We start from the raw sequence: 12,238 nt of genomic DNA on the forward strand, positions 1-12,238 counted from the left end.
TAAGTATTTGTCACAGGCTGTACCGAACCGAGGTAGTTGCAGTGTGAAACAGATTGTCCTGTACTGAACGGTTCCGGACAAATACATTTATGTACCATCACACCTCTAATAAAGAAACTCTTGAGGAATTCAAAGAGGATATATGTTCCTTCCTTCTATCTGATTCAGACTTTAAATCCCTTTTACACAACTATGCTATATTTAAAACATTTTCCTGATGGTGTCATGATATCCCAGAAACATATGCATGTTGTAATTCAATTCCAATCCCCTATTCAAATAATAGTGTTATTAAAATGCTTGTGTAGTCTAAATACAGTCAAGTCAAAATACAATAGAAAGCGCTTAACTGCTGACTGTCTTATCACAGTCACTCAATCGACTTCTCCTCCCCAACCGTGGATCAAAGGGGTATCCATCTGCTATTACTGAGCTAATGCCATGCGCTCGTTCAGTTAGAGGATTTCTAAGACGTTATCTCCTTTTCATCCTGAACTGGAGCTTTATATCCTCTGAGACATGCACTCACAAAGCAGCACCCAATCATCCAGCGAAACAAACAAAGTGAGAGACAAGAACAAAGGGCAATTATTTTAGGTTTTATATCTCACTGTTTGTCATATTAAAATGCTATATTTTACCAATTAAATCATGTATTTCTGTGAGTTATGAATGCCTTATTAGAAAAATGTAAGGTGACAGAGGCTAAACTGAGTCAATAATTGTTTATGAGATTCAAATCTTACCTCACTGGTGAGCTCAAGTATGGAAATCCTGACAAATCCAAAGTTGCCCTTGGTTAGAAGGATTAATAATGTTACCGAAATTAACGTCACATCATCTCTGCAGTATGACACATTTGGTAATACTTGTGATTTTAAACCTATGAAAACTAGAGAGGCAGTTCTCTAATCTTTGAAATACCACCTTCTGTTATAAATAATTTGGTGAAGAATCACACACTGGGCTCACTATGGCAAAATCAATTAGTTTATTAACTAACAAGGGGAGCGACAGGAAATTAATTATTTTGATAATCAATTTTCAGTCATTTTTCAAGAAAATCATGCCAAACACATGATTATTGCAGCTTCACAATTGATCTGATGTGATAGTAAACTGAATTTTGACTGAACTATTAGTTTAAAGGTCCAGTGTGTAACCTTTAGGAGGATCTATTTGCAGAAGTGGAATATAATATTCATAGGTAATAGAATTAGCCATCTACAGAGGGAGCGGGTCCTCTTCTACGGAATCTGCCATGTTGAACTGCCATGTTTCTAAAGTAGCCCAGAATGGAAAGACCAAATAGACCATACACTGGCTCTAGATATGGTCTTTTTGCCTTCGAGTTTCGCGGCCACCTTAGTTTCTCCTACATGCTTCAAAGGGCTGAGCTGTTGGTTTTAATCTGCCACTTAATGCTAATGCTAAATGCCACTAAATCTTACACAGCAGTGCTTTTGCAAAATCTCCACACGATCTCTGGTCCACATTTGCTGATTTAAGAGTGTCCATTTTAAACATTTGTACCAACAGCTATCAGTGTCAATCAAATATAGAGCAGCAAAAACCTAGGAATAAGAACAGGCTGTGAAGTGTGCGGAAGAAAAAATGTTGTCTGAAAAACTAATGAAAACATACCTCTGGATATTACATTCCCATTTCTGCCAATAGCTCCTGCTAAATGTTATACACTGTACCTTTAAACATATATTCATGCTGCATGGTAAACCTGTGGTCAAGTACGAAGACCTTCACTGTAAATCAGTAAACATACTTCCCACCTCTGCTACGTTAAATGACACATGAAGCTCTGCAGGATGAGCCTGGACTCTTAAAACCATCCATCCATCCAAACATCCAGGAGGAGGCTGACACGCTTTATGAATGTCTTACATCACTAATCTTGGCAACCATAAATGAGGCCCTTTTAGTCAATAGACACCCTGATCACAACGACTACATCCAGTATTCATCTATCAAGTCTCTCGATAGAGAAGGTAGTTTGTCAGACCGATCTAATGACCTGATCTTGCTGAAGCTCGTCAAACTGCATCATCAATAACTGTAAGCATGGATGACTCCGAAAGGCCAAAAGCATGCAGCCATTCCCCGTTGGAAGATAATCACTCTTTAACAAGAAGATTATCACTTTATATCGCTGGGCTGGTTTGTTTGCTAGTTTGCTACATAGCATATTGATGTTGGTATCAAACCATAAAGCTTTCATATCGTTTCACATCTTAGCACCGCTCGTATGGACATGATATACAGCTGACCTTCTACTGGGCACTGTTTTCTCTGACATGAGTTTGGTTGGCATGTCTCAATGCATCTTGACACACAGGTTCGCTGAGGGCTGAGACTGTTATGCCACTATTGTTTTTCTATCAATAGGAGAGTTTGAGTTGGTTTAGCTTTTGTTTTGCCTGTTCATATCTCATGTGAGTCAATGTCACCCACCTGCCCTCAGTGAAGAGCCTTACAGATGATTCCCCACATCACAAAAGATTCTGTCGAGAACATGGCATGCTAAACCGCTCATCCTTCAGCTGATCTGTCTTATATAAGCATGTCAGTTTAGAAATTGGACAGTTAAGAAAAAGAAAAAACAGTGCTGTGGGTTAATTGGACTCCAGAGAGAGATTTCCAATTTTAAGATTGCAGTCTATTAGGGGGGAGTATTACCTTTGCTGTGGCTGGTGCTTGCACTTGTTTAGTAAAGGAAAATTCTAATTTCCCTTTAAAAAAATCACAACCCTCACATTAGCATTTAAGTCATTTGGCAGACAGACTTATCCAGAGCAACTTGGAGCACTGCTCAGTTTTCATAATTAAGACAACAGCATCGGATCCACTGAAGGCATTTGGCAACAACATGATCATCCCAACTTTCAGCTGACCATAAGGGTCCTACAGAGCGTAAAGTGGTATGCTGGACTAACAAGCTTCAACTTATTCCCTTGAACATCTTTCCATTTATGTAGGGCACAATAGGCAATCACACTTACACTGCATTATAGGACAATGTCTTTATTGTAGAAAATGCTGGACAAAGTGCATACATTGTCAGCATGGCAGTTTCTTTGCACAAAATGGTAAAATTGTACTTTCTGTTGCATTGTATCTCTACATTAAATAGGCATTCCACAAGCTTCAAGCACAAGTCAGGTACAGAGATTGTACCATTATAGTCTATTATAGGCTATATTTGGCTGATGCTGCATTGTGACTTGGCAGTAGCTGCACAAAGCATTGCGTGCACTTGAGCCCCTTCACACGAGGCTCTGTTCCAAAAGAAATAAAAGATAGTTTTTTGGGATATTGTCAGTGCCCCACTAGATGACAGGAGCATCCTCAAAAAGGTTTTGACAGAAATCCTCTTTAAGGCACTGGGTGTTTTTTTTTTTCTTTCTTCCTATTTTCAATAATGTCACTGTTCACTGTCTGGAAAAATGGTGTAACGACTGGGTCTTAATCACATCAAACATATTGCCATTTTGCATTCGTCATATAGATGTTTTTATGTCAAGTTTCTCCTTGGCTTATCCCGTCACCGGAAAAAAACACAAAGAGTGCATCTGGGAGGCAGTGACACCAAGGACAGACACACATTTTTGGGCATGTGGAGGCGTTATTGGGCACAATACATTTTGGCTAAAAAAAATGTACACGAGTCTTCTACAATGAAATGCACAAAGGAAATAGAGGAGCTGCTCAAAGCTACACAAAATTAAAATAAAGTGTAATTGAATATAAATAGTATTACATTTTTAAAAAGATATTTTGGTTTCTCTTTGTAAAGTTTAACATTTTGGCAACAGTATTCTACAGCTGCAATTTCATTGATGTCCAATGATGCACATATTATAGTATTATTTCTTAGCATGAAAAGGTCATGTTTGTTTCTGTATACCACCTGCAAAATCAGTACACTATAAAGGTTTGTATAGAGTATATACTGTAGGCAATTACTATGAAGTATGGAATTGGGACACATTTTGGGCGGGGCTTTGGTTGCTAAGGTGCCCTAAATTGCCGTAGGTGCTTACGCACCCTGAAAAGAAGCTAAAGATATATCATGCACCTCATATTATGCTAATAAATGCTATACACAGCATCGTCAGCCATTGAATGCACGCAACACATGAACATTTCATGTTCTGCAGGATTTATATGGCCTACTACAGCAGCAAGTCAGTGCCCGGACACACGGGGGCCACTGGGCACATTCCAGGGGTACAAAAATCAATCCCAAGAAACAAGCCTATAAATATCACCAAAATGAAGTATTACTGAAATTAACTCACTGTTGGAAACACTACATCAACAACAGCTCATCTAATTAATAGGTAAACATTAGTGAACAATTTGGAAACAAGAAGAGAAACAGCCAATAGATGTTTATCTGAGGGAAAGATTTTCTGAGCCAGCTCTGTGTCAGCATGAAATCCACCCTGCTTAAGTGTCCTCCTGCTCATGTATGTGTAATAATGTGCAGATCGATCGTGTTATACTGCTTACTTAAGAAAAGTGCAGCCAAATAAATAGACCACACTGCACAAACTCTTCAATAAGAAAGCTATCTTTTAACAAGTACTTTTCTGAATTTCACATTAACATCAGGCAAGAAAACTAAACATTAAATCTAATACTGTTTGAAGATATTCTACATCCAGAACAGAAAACAATGATCAATTATTATTTGTGCTGCATTTCTGTTATCAGCTATACCTTAAATCTACTCTGAGGAGAATGTGTTCAGTATTTCAGTGTTAGTTTTCAAAGCTGTCAAAGATTTAAACAGCAATATCTGCAGTCTTACACTAACATAGTGCACCGCACCTTGAGATGAACATGCTCAGTTGTTATTGTTTCAAAAAAGCCCAAGGCAGTAAATTATCAGATGTCTTTTGTGCATATTGTATAAATATCAATTGCATGCACCAAAGTAGTAGAACTTATTTCATGGATTCAAGCCAAATGTGTGGTTGCTGCTGTTTCTTTGAGGTCACTTAAGCTGTGAATTCTTGAGATGATCAGGCCTAGTTAGCCTATTATCAATGCAGCAGTGGTCCTCTATATGGAACCAATGAAATTCTCCTCACAGGCATAGGGAGAGATTACATTTTTCCACTATTGTTTGTCAGCTTCAAAAGATATCAAGATGCTTGATCTGTTAGTATCCAACAAGCTCTTAAATATTAAATATAGTATTAGGAATCGTATATATATATGTTAACCTATATGTCAAAAAAAAATATATATACCATATTGTGGTTGTACAGTAAATGAAATGGCACATGAAATATATCCAGCTCTTACAACTTCCCTGGAATAATATGCATAGATAAAAGAAAAAGAAAGAAAAGACAACCAGATAAAAAAATATGGCCAGTGACAAGATATTATTCACAGACTGTATGTTTCTAAGCTGGGTGTGCTAGATTATGCATATGTCTCTATTAAAGCCAGACATTCAACCCAACAGAGAAAACAGAATGTGAGGGTTGAGGCACTTAACCGTTCACTTCACTGGAATAGTTGATGCTTCTACAGTCTTCCAGCCTTTAATAGACAGCAGAGTTAGACATCTCCAATGAGGCTGATGCAGTCTGATGAAGAGCACGCCATACGACTTTCTGACAAACAAATCAATATGTAAGGACAGAATGATCCCTCATCACAGTGTCATATTCAGAGTAATTCATGGAGGCATTATCTTTTTCCTAATGCCTCAGTCAAGAATGAATAGTGGATTAAATGCACTACATTTTGTCCAATGCTTATAGTTCAGAGAAGAAAGTCTTAATAGGACTAGTAAGACCCGTGGTAGTAAGCGCTGTACAATAATATATTGTTCTTATGCATTATTTAATGGCACTGTGGGGAAGATAGTGTTTGTGTGCATTTCAAATTGTGTATGAGAGCATGTAGCTCTCTTAATTGGCTTTCTCAAGAGAGGGAAATGCTGTTCTGGCAGAAGATATTGATCAATATGACCAGATGCAGCAACTGAAAGCATGATCTGAATCAATGTCACCTTCGGGTAAACAGTTGAAGACTAGAAGCTTTAATTTAAGACATCACTGAAAGTTTGCTATTATGCTACACTCAGCCATTGTTTCTTGTTTACATAATGATATCATATCACTTTATTTAAATGGCCACATAAAGGCTCTGACACACAGTGTCAGGAACAACAGTTAAAGGCTGCCACAGTGGCAGGATGACTGCACAGCAGTGGTTCTTGTGGGAGACAGATGCCACCAATAATATTCTTATCCGAGTCAACAGAAGGAATGGGCAACCGGCTGGTACCATGCAGCAGATCTCATGGGTATAAATTGTGATGCTCCTTTGCAGTTTAAATGCCATATGCTTTACAGCAGGTGACATGTTTTTCCCAATTGAATATTTGTGTCAGGACTCTTGCTGCTCTAGACAGGTTGAATATGCTATGTTTGGATTATAATGGATGCTTACCACTGAGCTGGGTGTTTAATACCATACCACATCCTGCACCATATTCCTGAAAGAATTAGCTCTGCAACCACCATATAGATCTTTATGTGAATCTATATCCCTCCTTCAAGACAGCTAGTCTCTCCACTGCTTCCCTCAGTACCCCCCTTACACCAAGCTCCCATTGTACATTCTGGTCACACCCTATTGCTCCATTTTACATGAGACACTCATCATGTGGCACCGAGCAGGTCAGTCTTTAAGCACCACCGCTCCTTGTGCTCACCTGTTTTATCAGTCATTTTTAGGAACAAACAACAGCGACTAAGCTATAGTTAACAGGCCAGCTCCAGGCACACGTTCATGCTCTGTGACAATAAATGACAGTTTTCCTCATTCAGATGTACTGCTCAGATGTGAGGGGCTAAAAGCCTCCAAGATAAGAGGAGCCATGCAGCAATCATTCTTTCCAAAGGCTACCAAGTCAGAATACGAATGTTCTCCAGACATACAAAACCCTGACCAAGATATAAGTCCATCTACTCTGGTTTATGTGCTTTTGTAGAGTTTTCTGCTGCTTTGCTTTTATTTCAGTTGTGGACTAGACTACGGCTAGGCTGCAAAGACTCGGCCCAGGATTACAACACCACACTAGAAAAAGTAGTGTAGCCTCCACCCGCACTCACTCTGGAAAGATTCCCAACTGGAAACAAGTCATCTTGTAGTAGAAAATGCCAACTGATCTGCTAATTATCCCAATTCACCACAGCTGTGGCATTTGCGTCCTGCAACCTGCCAGTGGCGACTTTCAGCAGAATATGTTAACTAAATGGTGACTTTCCTCAGCTGGAAATCGTCAGTTAAGAGGGTCACAGACCCAGGAGGCAGGAGGAGGAAGAGTACAGGTGATTAGTATAAACAGGTACTAAGATGAAATATAGTCAAGTTACAAAGAAATGTGCAAAAACAACAAAAATTGCAGTAATACTGCCTACCACGCTGTTGAGGCACAATTATTTCCACACAGGGAAAACTCCTTCATCACAACAGCCCTAGGACAGTTGGTTTCATCTCAGTTTATTGACTAAATATTTTAAAACAAGCGTTTGCTAATGTCTGATTGACTACAACGTATCTGAAGCGATAGTGCAAGTCACTTGTGCAAGTGATGCAGTTTATTTGTTCATTTTCAACGCTGCTTCTACTATGTTGAAAATGAATGTCACAGGGGACGGCAGCCGATCCCAGCATGCAATGGGCGAGAGGCAAGGTGCACTCTGGACAGGTCTAATGCAGGGCTAATAAAGTCACATTCACCTTCAAATGGGCAAAATAAAGTTCCCAACCCACCTACAATGCATGTTGTTGGACTGTGCAAGGGTTTATTATTTTCTTTCACACATTCACACAAACAGATATGAGATAATTAATGCATTCAAACCAAGGACCCTCTTGCTGTGAGGCAACATCATGCCCAACATACTGCCCAAAGAATATTTACTAATACCTCAACCATTGTCAAATAATTCATTTCTTACTGATGAGTAGGAAGAAACATTGTTTGAACAGGATAATCTACACATACTGTATCAAATATATCACATAAGTGATCAATAGCTCTGTTTACGACACAAAAAAATCACTGCAGTAAAGTTTTAGTGTAATATTTTAGTGCTCTTGCCTTACGTTAGTTTGAAATTCATGATGCAGCAAAGTCGGAAAGTGTTTTATGCCTCTTGAGGCCTGTATGTTATTTACCTGTGTTTCCTCCAGTGTTCAGAGCTTGGAGTGCTACACTGCTTTTTTCTGTCACTTTGTTGCTCGCTAACCTTAAAAAATAGATTCCAAGGGTAGCTCTAGTGTAATTGCTTCAGTGCTTTGGTGGCTACCCCTTTGATCTTTTTGGCTAGTTGTAATTATACTATTCCTCAATTTTTTTCATGCATCTTGAGCACTAAATAGCTTAACTTGCCTTGGGAGAGACATCTATCTCATTCTGTCAACTGATAACAACTTAATTGGTACTTACTTTCTGCTTTCTTTACTGGTTCTGCATCCAGTGTCCAGAATTCTAAAAAATAACTAGTTTATTCACTGACATCACTTCTTTTAAGTCTGTCACAGTTTGCATCATAATATCCTTTGATCCTTTGGTGTTTATTTCCAGACAATGCATGAATGCAAAGGCAGTCTGAATTTTAAAAGGGGAAATAAAAATGACTTCACATAACAAGACCATGGACCCTTCTCAGTTTCAATAAACTAATTTTTATTAATTAATGCTGGGACCAGGCTCGTATCTCTTCACCTCCAAACCAGCACACCTTACTGTGTGGTGCTTTGATACTGACCATAATTGAGTGCAGTAAGGTTGGGCGATATGAAGGTTAATACACTGTGACCCTAGAAATGTGTCTACCAGTACAGATTTGGCAACGCTAATTCCACCATTGGAGCTGTCCCTCAGTGTCTCATGGTAGGCTATGTAACAAATCAAGGCTCGATTCTCTTTTGATCTCATGAGAGAATTGAGAATGACAGTCGGTGACGGTAATGCACCTCTGAGCTAGTTCGCAAACCACCGCAGAAGAAAAGAGTGACAAGAAAACATTGGAAGAAAAAATTAAAAGAGGGGTCATCTCCCGATTGTATAAAAGTTAAAAACTTCCTCAACAAAATATATACAGGAAAAATGGAAAAGGAAAGGAGGCCTGACAATAACGGATGAAGAATGGGAGGACATTTGTATGTTTCAATGGAAAATTACAAAAGGAAATTTGTTGGAAAAATGTAGTTAAACTGCTGCAGATATTCTTATTTATTTACTCATTTTATGTATTTACTTTCTTCTCCTATGTAAAAAGTTCAATAGTGTCTTCTTTCCACTGTTAAAATGAAAGGAAATGGACAATGGATCAGCCATAAGGCTGGAGACCTTTGGAACAAGAAATTCTATTGCAGATACAAAACTCTTGGCTCTGTATAATTTTGCTGTTAATAATTGAAAATATATTTGTATTTGTCAATGGATAATAACATGGATTTCCTAATAAAAAGATCATTTAAAAAAAAAAAAGAGGGATGGAAGATGAAGTGCAGTATTGTATGGTTATTTTATTTCTTGGCATTTAGATTTATTGACAGGAGAGTTGAGCGAGACAGAAAAGAGGGGATGACAGCAAAGGGCCTGGGGCCGGACTTGAACCCGGGCCACAGCAGTAAGGGCTTACCCCTTGACGCGTGGTACAACCTCTACTGAGGCGCCCATGGTATGGTTATTTTAAACAATTTCTTAATTGAATTCAGAGAACATTTACTGTATCGTGATATAAAATTACATATACTGTGATACAAGAATTAGCCATGTTGCCCACCCATAGTGTACAGGACTAAATGCTAAAAGTCACTTACTGTATGCCATATTGACTCCTAGAATAACAGCTTAGAGCAACTTAAAAAAAAAAGATCTTTGGAGCAAACATTTTGCAAATGTCAGACTCACTGTGAATGGCTATTTCACTATCCCTCGAATAGAGATCAAAAACAGGTTTATACAGTTGGCTGTGAAGTATTTTATACTCCCAAATACAGATCAATAGCTTGTGCTTGCTGTTATTCTCTCATTCCTGCAGTGGCTGATAACCCTCTACTAGTCCCGATTTCATAATGCAAACACATGACACCAGCAGCACCATGAGCAGCTGCTGTAACACAATGCAACAGAATGGCAAGGAAGAGAGACCCCATTAATCTCACCCCACGGTCCATATACAGCAAGCTAGAAAGCAGAAACCTCTGCACACATGCTTTTGTCACTTTAGTTTTATGCATTACTTGCTGAGATATGAATTTGTTCTGCAGTCGTTTTCCCGCTTGCAGTAGAATTGCTAAACATGGAAGTGTTGGCAATAATGCATGATAACGATAATGACCATCCTGCCTGATTTCATTAGGCAAACACATGACAGCAAGTGCTCTGAGCTTCTGCTGTAACATCCTGCAACACATTGACAAGCCAAAGACCTGATAATCACTACTTGCAACACACAGCTAGTAAAAAAGACATCTGAATACATAAGAGCACTGCTGCACGCACTGCTAATTCAAATTACAAATCCAATAAGGCTCAAGGGTATCAACCCTCCTAAGAATAAACCTCATTAACCTCTGTTTTTAGGAGTCTTTTCAAGTCCCTTATGTTAAAACCTGTATGATGCACAGCTTTAACAAAACATAATTTCAATTTGCTCTATTCACTCAGCCAGTCACAAACACAGGGTTCAGCCTTTACTAAAACACTTAACAATAACAGTGAGCCGAGCCCCTGAGCTGGCTGCTTGTACGTTTGTTTTTGTTTTTTAACATAAAAGCCTAACATGGTGCGTACAGTATGTTTCTTTTATTGCTCTTAGACGTAAGAGGCATCTGTCAGAATATGGAACAATGCCAAGACCTTGTGACTACTGTCATTTTTCATTTGTCTATGTAATCTCAGTAGACAGCTGTAGAGAGGTGGTGCCCTTCCATGTAGGGGCGTACATACAGTCCTAAGGCTCACTAAAGGAGGGTGTATACAGTAGATGCAGCTGGTAGTCCGTTTTCCAATAGCACTGCAAGCTGCAGTAACACTCACTGCACACCCTGATGTAGCAACACTACTGGCCAATGCCTACATCTTCCCCAGGGGGATGTCTTGGAAGGTATTATGCGGATAAAGCAAAGCTATATATGAGGGATGTTCACTTGACTTCACTGTAAGCATATTGGCATCTAACCCCACCTCAATCTAATAGATTTACAGCCTCACTACCTCCACGCAGGCATCCTGGACCCTCACTTCTCCCATCTGTTGTTGCCGATGTCCTCTGAGTGATGAACAGATATTTGCAAAGACCAGACACTGACCTCTCTGGCCCTGCATGCCAAAATTAGAATAGCCAGAGTGGAACAAACTTGCTACAAATGCTGAGTTGAATCTGAGGAGGCTGAGCTTATTGAGTAACTGGAAAATGATGAGAGGGGATAAAAATTCCAGCTGCAAAAACGTAATTGCCAGCATTCACTCACAGCGCCCATGAGATGGTTATCATGCTGCATCAGTGTTTCTGTATCTCTTTATCATCTCTAAACCTGCTTAGCTGATTGTCAGAAACAAAGGTGATGTGCAGCCCTCTAACACACAGTGCACACATGCTCCTGAGGCCTCCACTCACCATAAAACCAAATAATCATCTCACTGCATGCTTTTAAACTAAAAAAAAAAGGCACACTACAAGTTTTTTCTCATCATTCAAGCTCTGTGGCTTCACAGTCAAACTGTCCACTCTCTCAGTGCAATGTTGCCTTGATGGGAGGATTTTCAGCGCTGCTGCTAATTTATGAAAAGTCTCTGCGTCGTGCTGATGCAGACACGCCCGGGCCATTTCCACATGCACTCCAGTCTCTGGGAATTCAACTCATGTGTCACATTTAACCATCTTCATTGCACAGTTTTCGGGAGCCACGGCACAGCTACCATACAACAGGGGCTGTTTTTAGGGGCCCGTCTGACTCCGTCTAACAGACTGTATAACAGCACTAACACTATCAATTACTGCTCCACCACGTGAGGACTGAATATCACAAGTAGCATGAACACATCTCTGCAACACAGACATCATATTATTCTGCAGACTACTGTGGATGGCTGCCTTTAAAGTGCAGCAAAGCTTTGCACATAATGCAAGTAAGACAGAAATATATGTTTCAGATAGATAGATAGATCACATTG

The sequence above is a fragment of the Morone saxatilis genome, unplaced genomic scaffold (genome assembly GCF_004916995.1).
Source record: "Morone saxatilis isolate NCDOM2014 unplaced genomic scaffold, NCSU_SB_2.0 Contig8, whole genome shotgun sequence".
In the NCBI taxonomy this organism is placed as follows: domain Eukaryota; kingdom Metazoa; phylum Chordata; class Actinopteri; family Moronidae; genus Morone; species Morone saxatilis.